General features: G+C 33.7%; 1 protein-coding gene across 2 annotated transcripts in view; it reads right to left on the bottom strand.

Annotated features, from left to right (window-relative positions):
- Window positions 1-1,118: 1,118 nt before the first annotated feature.
- Window positions 1,119-20,164, bottom strand: part of LOC145252784 (crystallin J1A-like) — a 624,153-nt gene continuing 605,107 nt past the window's right edge. For both annotated transcript variants that reach the window (XM_080112726.1, XM_080112727.1), the window contains one exon: window positions 1,119-1,596. The gene's annotated coding sequence lies outside the window, so the exon portion shown is untranslated. The remainder of the gene's footprint in view (window positions 1,597-20,164) is intronic.

The following is a 20,164-nucleotide window of genomic DNA, read 5'->3' as shown; positions in this document are numbered from 1 at the left end:
TTACATCTCATCAGATATGTTTGAAAAAAAAAAAAAATACAAAGTTTAACGTACCTGTACGTGTACACATTTTGTTTTCGTTAAGTTATAACCAAATTACTTTAGATTCATTAATAAATAAAACATTAAAAATAATAAATAAAAAGTAAAAAACCATGCATCTCATTAATTCAGAATTTTTTTCTGGTGTCCAATTTTTTTTTTTTTTACAAGGTAGTTAGCACTTATAAATTCCTTGGCCCGGAAGCCACTCGGGGATAATGGTTATTGTGTGCACAGTACGTTAGTTTTGGAGATCTGATAAAGTGTCTTACTTAAGGAGGCGGTCCATCAGGAATTTTTTCACATTGGACTTGAAGACATCCAGGTTGTAGTCAGGTGGGAAACGGGCAACCGGAATAGTTCCACAGGCGTACACTTCTAAGAAAGAAGCTTTGTTCATAGAATCTACGTTTTGATTTTGGCACAGATAATGAGTGGGGAAAATTTTTGACAGTGGTTTCAGCTAGGCAGGTGTTTACCGTGAAAGATTGGCGAGGGGGGACCAGAGATTGGAGTTCAGACGAGCACCTGCCATGGTAGTAACGATAAAACAAAGACAGGCTCGCAACGTCTCTCTGTGGGTGAGAGGTTGCAGGGAAGAAAGGCAGGATTGGCTGTTTTTAGCAGCTCCTGCCCAGATATGGCAACAGTACTCCATCGTTGGACGTACTTGGAGAGCAAACATACGAAAATAGGGCCCATACGAATTTATTCAACACAGATGATGGACATGTTAAATAGCACGAGGGGTGGTAATCACTGCCCGATGTAGTTTTAACAGAATTAAAATGCGTCAAGATACGTACAAACTTTGTATTTTTTTTTTCAAACATATCTGATGAGATGTAACTAAAATATTTTTTAAATAATATAAAATTTAAAATTGTCTGTTTTTTGTCAAAACAATTGTAATATCTGAAAAAATATAAATATGAAGTTATTCCTTCTTGTTGTTTTTGGTTTTTGCCAGTATATATATATATATATATATATATATATATAGGGAATTAAAAGGGAAAATATACAAAATGGTTATACAAGATCAAAAATTTCAATCAAGGGAGATAACTGAAAAAATCTTTAAAGAAATTTTAATTTGATTTTCTGTGAGTATACATTTATAAAAATATCAGAATGAATCGCGTACAATTTGTTTACCATATTTACTTCAAAGCTGTGTTAGAAAAAGCCTCAAATAATGTTTGTCAGTTGAAACTGTTTCCAAGCAAAATCATCATTCGTTCTAATAAAAAACAGCTTTGAAGAAAATAAACAAATTTAGAATTTTTCGAAAAAAAAAAAAATCCACATTCTTTGCAAACTTGTTTGTATCGCCGTGTGATTCATTCTCCATGAAGTCTTGCTGTCAAACATCGACCATGTCTCATCGTCCGCAGGGTGAAGTAAACACCAGACTTCAAGCCCTGTGTTTCCAAAGAATTATGTTTTTGCACAGGACTGTCATATTTTGCAGTCGGAGACAAGGAATCATGTCGGAGGACCAAAACTTTACGTTGCTTGATTATTTCATTTTTTTAGGAAAGAAAGAAAATCCTGCAAAAACAAAGAATATTAAATTTAGTTCAAATATAAAAAGAAATTTAAATTTTTAGAATACAATACAATGCAGATGTGTAACGGATAGATACAACCTGGAGCAAATTAAGATACGAAGGTAGAATAAGCTATGCAGATTCGGTGTAGGGTCTTTTCATCACAAGACTATTAATCGCTAGACATTTAATCACATGGGTTTTCATCACATGGGTACTTAATCACATCGAGACATTTAATCACTAGGTGATTTTCGAAAGTGCTTGAAGGGTATTATTTTTTCACAACGTTATATTTGTCTATTTCTTGGAATCCTTTAAGATAATTCTTCATAATCTGTTTATCACTTTTTGCAAACTATTTTCATCATCTTCATTTTTGTTTATTATTTTACAAGCAATAAATAAGGAATTTACTTTTTTTATATATTTTTTAAATGAACTAAAAAAATTGGTTTTGTTTTTCAATGAACTAAAAACGATATTTCGTAAAGAAAATGAAACTATTCGCAGAAGTTTAATTTATTTTTTATTTAAAAGTGGCTGATATTTACTTTAAGGAAACAGCTTCTCTAACCCTTGCCTGATAAGCGGGGGAAAGGGATAGTTTTACCCTATAGATTTTAATCTCTCGTAAAAATAACCCCCAAATTGTCATAGGGCCTAAAAATTTAACGTTTATTTATGGGAGGTGGTTAATTATCCCTGTATCCAGTGATTAAGTGTCCACGTGATAAAAACATGATAATATGTCTAGTGATTATATGTCCGTGATTAATAGTCAGGTGATGAAATATCGGTAAACCCGCAGATTCATCTTTTATTATATTATATATTAGTGTTGGGTCGATTAATCGGAAGAATGTGTGCCTATTTTCTGATGCCAAAAACGATTCCTTTAATTATCTATTTGTGACATCAATCACGAAAACAAGGGTGGCGTGTGCGACGCTCATAACTTGACTGATAGGACACGAAAATTTGACCGCGTTTTAATTTGCATATATCAAAATCTGTATTTCTTTAATTGGAGAGTTTTTTTTTGTTTTTGTTTTTTATAATTCAGAGTGATTTTGTTCGTACTTCGCGTGTCAGAGGGAGAAAAGAACGACGGATTTTTTTTTTTTTTTTGTATGTGTTCACAAAACGGTATTCGGCAGTTAACAACTTTAATTTCAACACTTCACTTTATTTGATTTTGTTTAAAATAAAATCTTTCACCTCTAGTAGTAATAATAACTATTTATAGACTTAAACTTCCAGTTAAACTAAAATCTATAGAGATTACATTTTGTTAAATATATCTACATTTAACATGTTTTTTACGGTTAATGGTTAAATATTTAGAGATTTATGAATTGGAATCAGGAAAAATATTAGAATTGTCCCATCACTAATATATGTGTGTGTGTGTGTGTGTGTGTGTGTGTGTGTGTGTGTGTGTGTGTTTTACTTGCGTTGGTATGATCAGATGAAGTATCTGTGCTGTTATATTTCAGGAAATAGTCCTTCGTCAAATGCGTTCGACTTTCAAAGCATTTTATTTTAACAAAATGTGAATTTGTACAGATGAAAGTTAAAAAAAAATCATTGTGTGTTAACTGAACGTCTCTTCGTTAGTGTCAATGGCCTTGTTCAGATAATTAACGGCTATGATACCTGTTAATTCATTGAACGCTGATATGCATGTGTCCTTTGGTTATACACTAGCGAATATCGCTCAAAAGCTAAAAGTTTTGGTTTCGATTCTAGTTGATGGCAACCAAGTCATATATTTTTTTTAACTTTATAATAATAAATCTGCATAAATTAAAATATCATATTTAAGTGCATTTTACGACCAGGCAATATCAGGCGGCTTGTTATATATATATATATATATATATATATATATATATATATATATATGATTAGTTTTTTTGGAAAAAGAATTCCAGCAGAGTGCTCAATTAAAAGGAAAATCCAAATTTTAAGAGCGTACTTATATTATATACTTATACTTATAAAGAGACGAATATTGGCTGAAGAGAGCTCGATAAGGATACCTTAAACGGGCCTTATTATCGGGCTTGAAACCGACGGTACCAATGACCTGTCTCAACTAACAACTTTCTGTACACAAAATATATATATATATATATATATATATAATTGATTTGCTTCATTTTTGTGACTCCTGCTGATAATTTCATTTTAAAATCATTACTGGTCTATTTCATTTTACTCCTTTTTTTTTTGTTTTAATTGTTGCACCACTTCAACGTATTTTGTCTGGGTCATTGCGACATTGCCTTTTCTATTCTAAAAATAACTCAATCACCGTTCATCTTTCCTGTTTCTTTATTCGTATTTAAAAAGTCGGCCTCGGCAGAAGTGTCTTAAAATCTCTCTATTTCTTTATTCTACGCACAAGTTATCTTTCTTTTAATGATAATATCTTTTGAACTCACTCTTTTTTTCTTTGTACCAATTTGTGAATTATTTCACGGAATTCTGCCTTTTTGGATGCCATTGAAATATCTTCCAATAACACGATTCCTTTAAATTTTTACTTCTGGATAACGAACTTTTACCAACTTTTCTTGGATTTTACCGTTATTGGATATTCTACTCTTCACTCGACCATCCATTCACGTGGAATCATCCCCCCCCCATTCCCTCTGCTTCACTATTTTTTCACTTTTACAAAGTAAGGTCTACGGCTTACTTATAGTTTCATTAAATACTTTCCAAGCAAAATCCGATTCCACATTTTCCTAATTCCTTACTTTTAAAACTCTGTGGATTAAGGACAATCCACTTAATTTGTGTTCCGTTTTTAAAAAGTAAATACATATTTAACTCTTCTAAAAGTGTTTTTTAACATGTTTTATCAATTCTTTGTTCTTATATATGTAAAGTTGTATTCCTGTCTGTCCAATTTAATTAATATGTACAAAAGATACCGTTTCACAAATTAATTTTCATACTGAAAACTGCTTTCCAGCATGATTTCTATACATACCATTTATTCCAAAGAAATCTACATTCAATGAGTAACCTCATTTGCATATTACATTAAAGAAAATAAATTTTAATAATTAGCTCGATGTTATTGTTTATTGTAATAGAATCGTTTTAGTTTTTCTACTTAGAAATCTTAAAGCTGATTTAATTTATTTTTAATTTAATTCAATAGATTTTCAACTGATGACTGTTGTGCTTAAAATCAGAAGTAAGCTTATTTAAGCTTTCAGAGTTGTTTTGCATTTGATTTTCATAGATCGAGATGGGTGTGTTTTATGGTTCTCTAAATCTAACATGTGGTCACTTTTTGTTACAAGTCAGGATAGTCGGTATATCTTAAATAATATGTTACAACGGGTCAACGCCGGGTATATACAGCTAGTGTGTGTGTGTATATATATATATATATATATATATATATATATACACACACACACACACACAAAAATATGCTTTTCATCAGAAGGGAAAATGATTTCGACGTATGAGGTTCCGCCACAACAACTAAGTTGCTCTGAAATCCATACAGGTGATTTGTTTATAGTGGTGAAAACTTTGTGTAGAACCATATACACTTTTTGATATTACTGCTAACCTCGGTCGGTGCAGATAACTGCCACAGTAAATAGTATATAGTAGACCGCAGGTTTTTACATCAGAGTTTCCTTCTCCTCGATGCATGTCTTAATGAAGACTGAGAGTGCATCTCTACCAGATACCAACTCGGAAATTTCTACGACTCGGCGCAGTACATACAGCGCCTTACCTTCCCAAATAGTAACCCATAGGGTACTGGTTGGGATCGACGTTGCTTAACTTTGGTGATATGGTGAGAACCGGAGTGTCAACGTGATTGTGCCATATAAGAAGTTTTGAGACTTTTTTTTGTTTTTACATAGGAATCACCACTTATCAAGGCCCGGAGGCCACTCGAGGATAAGGGTTAATGGGTATACATTAGTCAATGTTATTATAGCGTAGTAAATATAGGTAGTGGGAATTTTGTAAATTGGATTACTTAGGGGGACGGTTCATCAAGAACTTGTTTACGTTGGACTTGAAGACAATCAGATTGTAGTCAGCTGGAAAGCAGGCAAACGGAAGAGAATTCCACAGGCGTGCAGTTCTAAGAAAGAAGCTTTGTTCATGGAATCTACGTTTAGGTTTAGGTACAGACAAGGAGTGTGCGAAATTATTGGTAGTGGTTTTGGCTGGATTGTTTCGCGTTTGATTTGAGAAGGGGAAATAGACATATATATGTGTGTGTGTGTGTGTGTGTGTGTATGTATGTATGTCTAAGACAAACTCAACTATGACTTTTTATTGGCTCGTCAGTCAACAGTTTCGATAGACATAAGCAAAATGACCTCTTATGTCGCAGACTGGTGACTATTCAGATAGGTAGACACTTAATATTATTCGTTTCTGCTACGCGGGGCTTAAATAAACGTATGCTTGCGTAGCAGTAGAGTTTAACAAAGATTTACTTTTTATTTTATTTTACTCTTATTTTTATTTGTTTTTCTTTTGCAAAAATTAAACCAGGCATGAGTAACCATTTCCGATCAGCGGGCCGCGTCAAATGTTGCTCAGCCTAACTTCACGCTACTAAAAAGCGTGAACGTCAAGCGATGCCAATCTGGCCTGACAACGTTACATGATATGAGCGTGTGGTTACGATTGTGGAATTAAGTCGCTATAAAAGGCGGAAACAGAAATTAAATCAATAATTTTTATCCGTTGATGTAGTATCCAGAATAAAAATGCAAATTTAGGATGGTTGCACATTGACGGAGAGGCACATTGAAAATTACAAACTCATAATTGGGAATATTTCTACACACACACACATTATATATATATATATATGACTTTAGCAAATAGGGTGCATACCTTTATAACTATTTGCTAATATTTTCACTCCTCTGATGAGATGGTAGACATCGAAACCCTATAGGTTAAGGAGATAAACTTTCTAAAACATTCTTTGTCTTGCTTAGAATAATAAAAATTCTTTGATATGAAACTCAACCAATTCATTTCATTTCAATGAGAGTTTTTTGAAATTCATTGAATTTCAATTTAATATATATATATATATATATATATATATATATATATATACATGCACTACCATGCCACCTGGTGTTGCCCGGTCGTAAAATACGCATAAATATATTTTAATTCATACAGAAAGTGAGACATGTGCTTGCGAGTATTATGTTTTTTTAAACAGTTCACTCCTTGTAAGTAAGAAAAAAATATTAGAGCTCAGATTGAAACCCAAACCTAAAGATAGTAAGTATGAAGTATGATAACCATTAGGTTAGCTGGACATGATCTTTCAAAAAGTGTTTTCAAACCTACTTATTCTTTACATAAGCAATCTGTCATGTGAACCATTCATGCTTGCGCATTCATGAAACAGTTGACAAACAAATAAAAATCCAATGACTCCCTCCCCTCGCATGTACAATTTTTTCTATTTTGGCCCCTTAAAAGCCCTTATTTTCCGGATGAAAACGGATTAAAAACAATGTCCACGTCTGAATAACTGCTATACCAAATTTCAAGTCTGTAGATAAAAAATCTGTTGAGTATATAGGTTGAGAAGTGTCCTCACACACGCATTAACTCTTGTTTACGCACCAAACAATGTATATTACCACTCGTATGTAAGGGGCTACTATTTGGAACCATTTTTATAGGGGACTATCGGAAGAGATAAGATGGATTGGCTGAGTAGCTTTTGCTTTCTAATTACCGCTTTAGAGTAGAAGACCTCCTGGCATCTAGAGACCTCCACAGTGAATGGATAGAATTTTGTTGGTAAACGGGTTTGTCAATGGGGGAAGGTACACATGCCTAAGGTATGAATAAGTAATAATTAGCTATGCAATATAATATCTTTGCTTTATTGAATATTATATTGTACCCAATAGATAGTAGTGATTTCAAAAGTAAAAAAAAAAAAAAAATGACTTGGGTGCCATCAGCTAGAATCGAAACCAAAATATTTAGCACTCCAGCCTTAGTCGTTGCCATTTGAGTTATCAAATGGATAAGAAGTAGTTAAAAAATAAACCGACTTTAACGTACAGACATATTTATGTGAATAAAAAAGAAAAACCTAAAAGAGTAAAAACAAAAATAAAATCAACGTTTCGTCCCCATTTCAGGGGACATCATCAGGATTTCTAGGCGAGGATGTACAGGAAAGACGGTCATATCACATGCGAAAGAGGAAAAGTTTAGTTCTCTTTCTGTTCTGGAGAGAAAAAAAAAAAGGTTTTAATATAAAATTAAGTAGATGCCAGTAGTTTTTAATGAAAGTTCATTTTTTTCCATTTTCGCTCTAATAACGAAGAACCACCGATTGTCTCCCCTTGTCCTTAGTCGAACTCTTAATAAATGAAGACAAACAAACCAAACTGCAAAATTATAAAGGGCTAGAAGCTAGAAACCACACATAACCACCACTCAAGCAGCAGGTATAAAAATAGTAAGAAGTGATCAATTATACCAGTTATTGATTTGAGCTCAATCCTCTGGAAATAATAGCAGAAATACACAAAGAGAATTTGAGAGTTGAAAAAAAAATAATAATGGGATCAGATTAAAAAGGAAGGAACTTGAATCACTTGGTAAAAAAAAGAAAGAAAAAAAAAAGAAAGAAATTGTACGTTAACCCTGTCGTCTCGGGACTATGAACTTGTGTGAATCATTTATAAGCACAGCGGCTTTTCGAAACATCAAACAGATTTTCATGGCCTTGTGCCTGCTTTGTAGATACAATCAACGATCAAAAAGGAGGAAGAGGGAGATTTTCATTGTTTAGAGAATAAAAGTCGAATGCCCTTGAAGTTATATTAGTATTGGAGCAATTAATCGGAAATGGAAAAAAAAAAAAAAAAACTCGTAACTTTTTGGGGTATTGGAATCGAGCTGGGAATCGGAAAATGTTACATGTTTTTTCTGATACCAAAAACGATTCTTTTTATCGTTTTTGCTTTTGTTTAAAACTTAATTTTCCGCAGTTCGTACTAACGATAAAATGAAATATTGATTTTAAACAACCAGTAAAACTAAAATTTATTTATTCTATTTTTACATTTGCTAAAATATATACATATTTTACATGGGGTTTTGCGGTAAAAAAAAACAAAAAAAAAAAAAAAAACTCTACATTTAGAAATTTAATCAGAATCAGTAATTGTATCGAAATCGAGAACAACATTGGAATTGTCGCATCACTAACATATATATATATGCACTTACTTTTTTTTTTTTTTTTTTTTAACAATTTTGATTCGATTTGAAATATCAACAAGTAAGAATATTAAGATTGAACAAGGTTATGAATAAAAAATATGTAGACAATCCTGAGGCAAGGTCTTTCTGAGCTTTATTCACAAGTCAGCTTCGTTAAACAACAAAACAAATATTAAAATCTTGCCCCACCCCCCTTTCCCTCTACAAAAGGGCCATACATGGTTAATTTGGTGCAATTCTGTCAAACAGTTTTTGACCCTATAAGTATTTGTTTGTAGTAGTATTAGTATCAATATTAAATTTCCCCTACCACTATAATTGGCATCACAAAAGGTGCTTCATGCTAAATTTGATCAGTAGTTTTAGAACTTCTAAGTGAGCGACAGACAAAAAGAAATGGTTAATTATAAAAGATTCTCAAAAGAGTACCACTTTCACAAGAACCTCATAAAGAATAGAACCGAAGGCAAATAACAGAAAACTGAATCATTCAAAAAAAAATATCTTAAGGTTTGAAATGTTTAGAAAACAAATAAAATAAAAATCGGAGTGCCTCCAAAATCTTGAATGCTACGCCTGTGAAGTAAATAAGAGTTCCATTCGAAATTCCATTCAGATTCTTGGGTTCGGCAGAAACATTTCTCAGTTCGGCAAGATACACCTGAAGAAGGTCTGTCTAAAAAAAAAATGACACTCACGATGCGAATATTCCAAATAATACGAATAACGAATCCTCATCTAAAAACTTCACAAACGTTTATTCAGAATTGTTTCATTTATTCTCAGCTTCCTTTGTCCCAGCTTGTTTGACTCTTTGGTCTAGTGGTCTCCATCAATTTGCTATTTTGATACCTTATTCTAATACGCCTTCCTGTTTGAGTAGATTTTAGTAAAAACTGCAAGCTGTGGAATTCTCTTAGCGTTGGCTGTTAGTCTTTCGAAGACTGAGGTCAATAAGCATCTCCTGTCTTCACGATAATCTATATATAAAAGTGAGAGTGTGTGTGTGTGTGTGTGTGTGAGGACACTTCTCAATCTATATACTCAACGAAGTTTTGATCTACAGACTTGAAATTTGGTATATAGGGTATTCAGACATGTGGAAAACTTTTTAATCCATTTTCATCCGGTAAAAAGAGAAGCTAAGGGATCAAAATTGAAAAATTGGGATCATCGAATTTTTATCCGTTTATCAACTCTTTCACGAATGCGCATGCATGGCCGCGGAACATGACAGTTTCTTTATGTCAAGAATAAATAGGTTTGAAAACACTTTGTAAAGATCGTATAAAGCTGGTCTAATGGTTATCATACTTGACTCACTGTCTGTAGGTTTTGGTTTCAATCTCAGCTCGAGTATTTTCTTTTTTTTTACTTACAAAAAAAAACATAATACACACATGCACATGTCTCCGTTTCTTATTGATTAAAATATATTTATGCATATTTTATGACCGAGCAATGCCGGTTGGCCTGCTAGTATATAATAATAATAATAACAATAATAATAATAATAATAATGCTTTGTTAGCGTCTTTCATAAGTGGCTTCATGCCTTGTCTGGAACGAGTTCTATATATAAAAAAAAAATGTTTCCCTACGTAGATGGGGTCTTCAGTTAGTCTTTAACAAGAAGATAAAAGTCTCCTTTTCATGTCGAGAAATTAGGAGTGGAAACGTGATGAAAAGGACGGCACGATGTAGATCAATACATACAAGATTTACGATAATTGCTACCAATATCGATCTCACGTTTGCAGTCGGGGTAATATCGGTTGTGATAGTCGTCTAGTCTCGTGCGGGGTAGCATCGGAAGCAACAGGCAAGGTGAACAAATAAAAAAAAGATGGAGAGAGAAAAAAGATAAAGCAATCCTTTTGAAAGAAAGAATATGAGAAACACAATCGTAAATACTTCTATCAAAAATTGCCTATTATAACCCTCCACTCTATAATAAAGAGCAATGTGTGTTTATTGCTACATTTATACGAGAAGAGTACTCGTCCTAAGATGGGTAAAAGTAATTCCCCTGAACTGTGATACTAGATCAGGCTGTCTGAAGATATCGGCTATCTAACCTAAAATGCACCAAACATTCATGTTGTTGTTTTTTTTTTTGTTTCCCTTTGCAAAACTCAAACATGTTAAAAAAAAAATCCTCTACAAAACAACTAAACCAGAGAAATGTAAGTTAACAAATAAAAAAAGATGAAGCAACCCTTTTAAAAGAAAGAATGTTAGAAATATAATCGTAAATACTTCTATCAAAAATTGCCTACTATAATCCGCCACTCTATAATAAAGAGCAATGCGTGTTTATTTCTACATTTATATGAGAAAAGTACCCGTCCCGGGATGGGTAAAATTCTCTGAGCAGAAACTTGTGCTACTAGATCAGGCTCTCTGAAGATATCGGCTATCTGACATAAATGCACCAAACATTCATGTCATTGTTTTTGTTTTTTTTCTTTGCAAAACTCAATCATGTTCTGCAAAGTTTAAAAAAATTCCTCTACAAAACACCATGAATAAATTGGATGCCAAATTCGATGATTTTGGTAAAAGTTTTTATGCTTAAAATTCTTTATAATTTGATGCCATTAGAAGAATGATATGAGAATGATACGGTAGATGTGTGATGTCAGTTTTAAAGATAGACTTAGATCTGATGACCTCATGTTACATGATAAGGGCTGTCCCCTTTTCATGTAAGTATGAAAATAGAGAGATTTAGTTAAAATGAAAATGAAATAGCATAGACGAAATTCGATCCTCGTAATTTAGGTTTAGAAATAGATTACGAGAGAGAATTAGCAATGGAATGTGAAAGCAAACCATTGTTTAGCTTATAGATAAAATAGTTTCAAGAAAAGAATGTACGTTGTCAATTCTGTTGTGAAAATTCAATTGAAAGAATGCAACTACAAGATAATTTAATAAACATGTTTTTAACATATTGGAAATATAGGTTACTGGGAATATAGGTAAAAATTCCTTTTGTAAACAAAGGAAAAAGTTTTGGACACGCATTTCCAGAACACGTGAAAGAAGACACATGTTTTAACATGTGTATGACGTCATGGAAAATGGGAAGTTCTCGATATAGTTAGAAACCTTAGAGTTAAGCAAAGAGAAACAGAGAGGGAGTTTGAGGACGACAGACGATAGTCGGCAGTTGGGCTTCGAACGTCTAGAAGCGAGACGGTCACTTTTGAAATTAGAATGTGAAGCTTTGAATTCTTGACTCAGAAAACCACGACCGGTCGGGAGAAGAAATAAACCCATCATGTGTTTTTATAAACGTCGTCTTCGTGTTGTAATTCTACCAAAAGGTAAAGTGAAAATTGTTATTATATGTCTTGTATATCATGTGGTTTAAAATGTCTTTACATACACATCTTGCATGCACAATATGAACACTAAGACTGTCTCAACACTATCTCCTCACTCAAAGAGCTTCTACACTTCTAAGTATGAACTTTTTAATATATATGAATATCGTCATAACACGAACAATCTCTCTTACAATATCTCTCTCTAAGACACAACAACAAACTCTTAATAAGACTCAAAGACTCTCACTATTAAAAAGTCCTAACAACGAACGATATAACAATATCAGTAATAACAAGAAATACGAACAATAACAATAATACTAACAAGACCTATATATATAACACTCAGAGGAAGATTAAATCTGAACAGTATAGGGAGATACAAGCAGGCCATGAGACTTTGATGGTGTGATCATGTTGAAAGAATGGATAAGAATTCTTAAATGTCCAAGAACTCTTCATGCAACGCATATCCTCAACCCCCATTGGCCAAACTTCACTTTTATATATCATCACACAGTGTACACAACACTGATATACACTTCTTTTGGTGAACAAAATTCTTCAATTTAATCTTTTTTCATCAATCGCATACTTTTATTTATTTATTTTTTCATTTTTTTATTTATTTTTTTAATAAGATGCATTTGCCGATTTAGAACAATCTGTTTCATTGGCTACATCGTAGAACAGTTGAGGTAGTAGGTTCAGTTCACGGGAGGGGAAAGGCAAGGTAAACAAAGGACGAAGTGAGAAAAATGGAAAGAAGGATAAATGAAGACCTGGCCAGAGTTAGGTTAGTTTGGAAATCAATTTCTTAAAGTTGTCAGACGCTTGCCAGCAGTAAACTAAATATGATGATGCTGTCTATGAATAAATCCTCATCCAAAAATGTATTAATTTCTTATAATATACTAGCGGGCTGCCTGGCGTTGCCCGGTCGTAAGATACGCTTAAATATGATATTTTAATTCATGTCGATCATGTATCTATTATTATAAAGACAATTCTTTATCAATTATATTAAAATTAATATATAGTAGTGAGTTCAAAGCTATATATATATATATATATATATATATATATATATATATATAATGACTTGGGTGTCATCAACTAGAATTGAAACCAAAATATAAAAATCTCCACGCGCATACCCGCACACACATACACATACATATATATTACATAGAACAATGCAAGCATGAAAAGTAATATGGTTAAGATTAAACATGGAAAAGTAAAAGAACTAGTTGTTAAAACTGGAAAAGAAAAAGACAAGATATTCTAGTAAAAAATATAATTTATCACTTAAATATTGCAGCATTAAGAATTCTTTTTTTAAATTCAAGTTAACATTATACAATCAATTCTTTAATTAATACAATATTTTAAGTTATAAATTTATATTTTTTACAAGAATATCTTGTCTTTACCTTTTCCAGTTTTAACACCCCGTCCTTTTACTTTTTCATGTTTAATCTTAATCATATTACTTTTCATGCTCGCATTTTTCTATGTAATCCATGATTTTCCCACGCTTTGCTTTGAAATAATATTTTCTCTCTCTGTTTCATTTGTTATCTGTGAATTATTAGCGACAGTACAGCTGAGTGACAAATCGGGACAGCGGTGAATTATTAGCGACAGTTTTTTTAATATCCTGTTACGTCATCACCTCCGCCATTCCCAGCCGATTTGAGATAGCGTAACAGATTTGGTTGCTATGGTAATCAACAGCCAATACAAAAAAAAAAAAAAAAAACCGTCGCTATGTTCCTTACACATTCTGAGAATTTTTAAACACAGTAATCTTATTATAATTTGTTTTACTGAACGAAAATTTTACAATTTATTTCAAAATGTAGTTGAGAAGCTCACCTATGAAATGTAAAAATTGTTTGAAATTTGGTCGCAAAATGAGTGAGCGGTGAAACTTTAAAGCAGTTCTAAATGAGTAAAATTAACACTTAACCATATATTCAAACACTACCATGTTTAAATGATGTGTTCACCTGTCATCCCCCTTTTTTAAAAGATAGATTCAAGCAAGGTCCACACAGTTTTATAATTATATGGATAGATTTGACCGATATGACATTGAGTCAACGATATGACCGATATGACATTGAGTCAACGTTAGTTCATTTAGTACGCTTAACTATAAGAAGCAGAGATTTAAAATCTCAGATCAAACATCCAAGTCTTTATAAACTAAATAAAACCAACACGAATTGTAAGATTTTCTTTCGTTTTATAAAAAAACAAGGCCGATAGCCATTAGTCGTGTGCTCTCGTGTAATGAATGAATGCGTGAATGTAGGATTGACATGAAATTCTTAAAGATAAACTAAAATGACCGAAAAATGGGCTGAAATGACTTAAATAAATAAAAAGTAAATGACTTAGAATGAATTTAATGAACTTAAGGATGAATTGAATGACCTTAAGAATGACTTGAATGCTTAAAAAATAACTGGAATCCTTCAAAAACGAATGATCTGGAGAATGACTTGAATGGCTTTGAGACTGACTGGTTGTAAAGTGGGTGATCATTTTACATTAAATTAATACAGAAAAGTGATCCCCCACTTTATATCACAAACATAAGTACAGCATGTAGTAAGAACAGATACTACACTTTGATCTTGGCCAAAAGGGTATTTATTTGCTCCCCCACCGAGAAAATTAGGCACAAGGCCGATTTTTAATGTGAGGAGTGAAGGGGAAATGTGGACCAACTCCCCGAGGAGTAGGGGAGCTGGATAGTGACAATTGGTATGAAGGGTTGCCTCTACATTGACCAAGGTCTTATATGTGGGATTGCCCTCACATATGGGCTTTGCTTGCAGTATCTGCCGGAACAGATAATATTTATTTGCTCCCCCACCGAGCAAATTAGGCACAAGGCCGATTTTTAATGTGAGGAGTGAAGGGGAGGGGGAAGGGAAAAGGGGACAAGCTCCCGAGAGGTGGGAAATGGGAGCTGGATAATGATTTGCCAGCTGACCCAAGTAGGGTTGCCCCTACATGGACCAGAAGATTGCCACAAGGGCAATGGTCTTTGCTTGCAGCATCTGCCGGAACAGATGGTATTTATTTGCTCCCCCACCGAGCAAATTAGGCACAAGGCCGATTTTTAATGTGAGGAGTGAAGGGGAGGGGGAAGAGAAAAGGGGACCAGCTCCCGAGAGGTGGGAAATGGGAGCTGGATAATGATTTGCCAGCTGACCCAAGTAGGGTTGCCCCTACATGGACCAGAAGATTGCCACAAGGGCAATGGTCTTTGCTTGCAGCATCTGCCGGAACAGATGGTATTTATTTGCTCCCCCACCGAGCAAATTAGGCACAAGGCCGATTTTTAATGTGAGGAGTGAAGGGGAAATGGGGACCAACTCCCCGGGGAGTAGGGGAGCTGGATAGTGACAATTGGTATGAAGGGTTGCCCCTACATTGACCAAGGTCTTATATGTGGGGTTTCCCCCACATATGGTCTTTGCTTGCAGTATCTGCCGGAACAGATGGTATTTATTTGCTCCCCCACCGAGCAAATTAGGCACAAGGCCAATTTTTAATGTGAGGAGTGAAGGGAGGGGGAAGGGGAAAAGGGGACCAGCTCCCGAGAGGTGGGAAATGGGAGCTGGTTAAAGGTCAGGCATGTGGGTTTGCCCCCACATCTGGTCTTTGCTAGTCATAGCTAGTCATAGCTTGCAGCATCTGCCGGAACAGATGGTATTTATTTGCTCCCCCACCGAGCAAATTAGGCACAAGGCCGATTTTTAATGTGAGGAGTGAAGGGAGGGGGAAGGGAAAAAGGGGACCAGCTCCCGAGAGGTGGGAAATGGGAGCTGGTTAAAGGTCAGGCATGTGGGGTTGCCCCCCACATCTGGTCTTTGCTAGTCATAGCTAGTCCTAGCTTGCAGTATCTGCCGGAACAGATACTACACTTTGATCTAGGCCAAAAAAAAGCTAAAAACAGCAGCTATTAACAACAGACCTTGGATCTTAACCAAAAATGCCAAGCACAAAAGTGTTACGGACAGACCGACTGACGGACGGACCGATGGAGTGACTTATAGAGTCGCTTGCATGCGACTAAAAATTATAAAAGGTGATACAATACAGAGGTGTAAGGGATAGACACAAACTGAAACAAATTAAAATATGATGGAATGGGCAGATTAACCTTTTTATAACGTTATATTTTTTTGTTTCTTGCATCAGTATGATCTGATGAAAGTTTCGTGTGGTATGATATTTCGGGAACCTCTCCCTTCTTTAGATATTTTCGGGAACCTCTCCCTTCTTTAGATATGTGTACAAACGTGCATATGGAAGCTGTTGTTAACGAGAGAAGTTCTGTAGAAATTAGAATGGAACTGAGATATTTTTTTTTTTTTTGCATAATTTTTTTCTATTTCATTGTAATTTTCTAAACCTGATATTTTAATTTTAGTATCATTTCATTTTATGTTTCTGAATTTGGAGATAAGAATTTGTTATACACATTATTTGGATTCTTCAGATTAGTATTTCTTTTTGATGGCTATTTTAACAAAGTTTCGGTCGATGTAACATCCGACCGTCTTCAGATGTATCTTGTTGATCTCAGGAATCTGGATGGAATTTAGAATGTAACTCTTTATTTTACTTCCTGCTATCGTTCCATCAGCCATGACTTGATAGAGGTCCTAAGTAATTCACAATTGTATTTTTCAGTCGATCACACTAAGGATCGAACCTTCAACCTTCGCTTTACAATTTAATTTTTCCAAGTATTCTAACCATGGCACTATGAGTCCTTGCAAATGATTCTAGTACGAATTTTAGAAGCCTTAAAACTATTTTATTTCTAGATGCACCCGAAGCAAATCGGAGGTTTCATCAACTGAAATGTTGTGAAAATGATATTCCAGGCGAGAACAATAGTCCAAAGAATCCAAATATGATTTCATAATATACTAGGGAGGGGGGTATTCAGCATTGTCCGGGTGTGCCGAGTAAAAACAGCCCTCTTATGACGAGGGGATCATGTATGTTATCTATATATCTATAAAAGTGAAATTGTGTGTGTGTCTGTGTGTGTACATTTCCCTACCAAACTACTCTGTCAATTTTCCGTCTATAGACTCGAGATTTGACATAAGGAGTATTGAGATTTGGCAAAATCTTTTTAATTGGTTTTCGGCCAGAAATTTGTCTGTCAGGAGGTAAAAGTTCAACGATTTCACCTTTGAAAACTCTACCAAACTCTTCTGCCAATTTTGGGTCTAAACACTTGAAATTTTAGATGTAGATTACTTGAACATGGATCAAACTTTTTGATTTGAGCCCCAAACAATAAATGTTAAGGGGTCAAAATTGGGGTCAAAGTTGAAAAAAATTGGACCTTTGCGGTCTCTACCAAAATACTCAGCCAATTTTTGGTTTAAACATCTGAAATTTTACATAAAGTGCATTCAGACATAGAGCAAGATTTTAATCGGTTTTTGGCCAAAAAAAATTGGCTGCCAAGGGGTGAAAGTTCAAAAGATTGGACCTTGTCGGTCTCTGGGTAACTATTCAGCCAATTTTGGGTCTATACATTTAAAATTTTACATAAAGGGTATTCAGACATGCAGCAAGCTTTTTAATGAGTTTTTGGGCGAAAATTTGGCTGGCAAAAGGTCAAACTTTGAAGACTCTACCAAACTCTTCCGCCAATTTTGGGTTTAAACACTTGAAATATTTTATGTAGGTTACTGGGGCATGAGTTAAACTTTTTAATATATATATATATATATATATATATATATATATATATATATATATATATATATATATATATACATATATATAATCTGCACATAAAGTTATGAACTGTACATAGGGCACGAGCAAAGCTGGGCTGAATTGCTAGTTAAATAATAAAAGTTGTCAATAGCATTTTCTTTTATTTGGATGAACTGTGTACTCCTGCTATACATGTGTACTCCTCTTGTGTTCATTGTCACGACTGTGTATTGAAATCTAATACACGTCAATTAAATGTAGATGTTTTACAAGTTCTTTAATTGCTTTCTCTGTAGTTTACAGAACATGTATTAGCTTAACGAAACTGTATGACTGTTTCAAAATGTTTCAGATGACGATTAATAATATCTATAAACTCCTGCTTATTCCATCCTTGGTTATTCCGTACGTTAGACCAAATACAATCTTTGAAGGTCAAATTGCTGGGGGGGGGGCCCAAATTCATGAAATTTGGCTACAAAAAAAAAAAAAGAAAAAAAAAGGCCAATCTGGCAACCCGGCAAAATAATGCGAGAGTAACCTCTGTTTGACGTAGCCTCGTTTTCGAATACCATTATAATATATGATCATTGTTGTAATGTGACATAGAACCTGTCGTAATTTTCTTGTGCCGCAGTTCTTCACTGACGGAAGTCTACAAGATATGTAAAAAGGGGAATATCCAAAAGAAACAGGGTCCTGGATATGACCTAAAACTATATCCGATGGTGAAGCCCCACCTTGTGGGCCTTAGGGAGTATGGAGCCACCCTTTAATTGCCATTGCTCCCAGGTCCACTATGACATGGAGTGGTAGTACCTGTTAGGGTCCCAACTATGGGTTAAATAGAATCTGACTTTAAAAAAATATATATATACTCCATTAAAAATCCTTCCTCAAAATAACTAGATTCGTCATTAAATAACCTGAAAAAGGTTGATATGCCATAAAACAAAAACAACCAACCAACCAAAAGAAACAGGCCTCCCTTATAAAAAAAAAAAAACATTTGCTGCCAAGTGGTGCTGGACTGAAGGTGTAAATAAAAAATTGTCTCTTCTAATGTGATTTTATTATTTGTATTGAACTATGTAGCACAATATTATTTTCTGTGTATTTATCAGTATTTATTAATTTATCTCATTTGGGTCAGTACTAAATTTAAAATACAATGGACCCTATTTTCATAGAAATGTTAAACTCATATTTGCTGTGTTTTTAGTTTTTCTGGTAAAAAAAATGAATTTTTTTATGCTGTCCAGATAAACACAAGCTTTATTTGTTTATTAAATGTATTTCACATTCTGTGGAATTTCCACGAGTTCTGCTAGTTTGTATCATTTGGGTTATTCAGTCTACTTGGATGTTATTCTAACAAGGTTTGGTATGACCTTTGACCTTGGTCACGTGATTCTAATCAAACATAAGAATCTGTAAAGAATTTAAAATGGAATCTTTTACTTTAATCATTGGGAGTAGTTTGTTCTTGTTCCGTCACCCATGACCAAATAGAAGCTTAAATAATTCATAATTGTATTCTTGTATCGGCCACAAGGGAAAAAGTTATAGCCCGTTGACTTAGAACAGCCATTCTAAACCATTCATTTATTATTGATTCCGTCGGTTTTAATTATTTCTTCAACTCAAACTTTTGGTTTATTTTGTTTGGTGGCATATCAACCCTTTGTATGCATTTATCCAACCCCCTACTTCCATGCAAAAACAATTAATAGATATTATAAAGTGACAGAAACACAAAAAGGTCAAAAAGGACGTTTTTTATTGTTTAGGATTTTATGTTTTGTATAAAAATAGTATTATCCATTCATATAACACAAAAATGAAGAAAATCTAATCGAAAATTATGAAGTTAATTTGGGTTAAATGTTTTAAACATGTCACAATCTTAAAATAAATAATTCTTTTTAAATCATCAAGCACTTCAATTATTATTAGCACATTCGTATCACAAAAATAAAAAAAAATCACCCTTTTTCTAAATGGAAAATTATGTAATAAATTTGTATTTCGTAGACATGACAAAATATGAAAAGAAATAATTATTTTTAAATTTAAATTATCAGGCACTTCAATTATTCTTAGCACATATTATACATTTGTATCATAATTAAACAATTTTTTTTAAATCAACTTTTTCTAAATAGAAAATTGCGAAGTAAATTT

Source organism: Euprymna scolopes, chromosome 29, assembly GCF_053919585.1.
Source record: "Euprymna scolopes isolate OS-2025 chromosome 29, ASM5391958v1, whole genome shotgun sequence".
NCBI lineage: Eukaryota > Metazoa > Mollusca > Cephalopoda > Sepiida > Sepiolidae > Euprymna > Euprymna scolopes.
The sequence above is the reverse complement of the archived record's forward strand: the minus strand, read 5'-3'. Positions and strand labels throughout refer to the sequence as shown.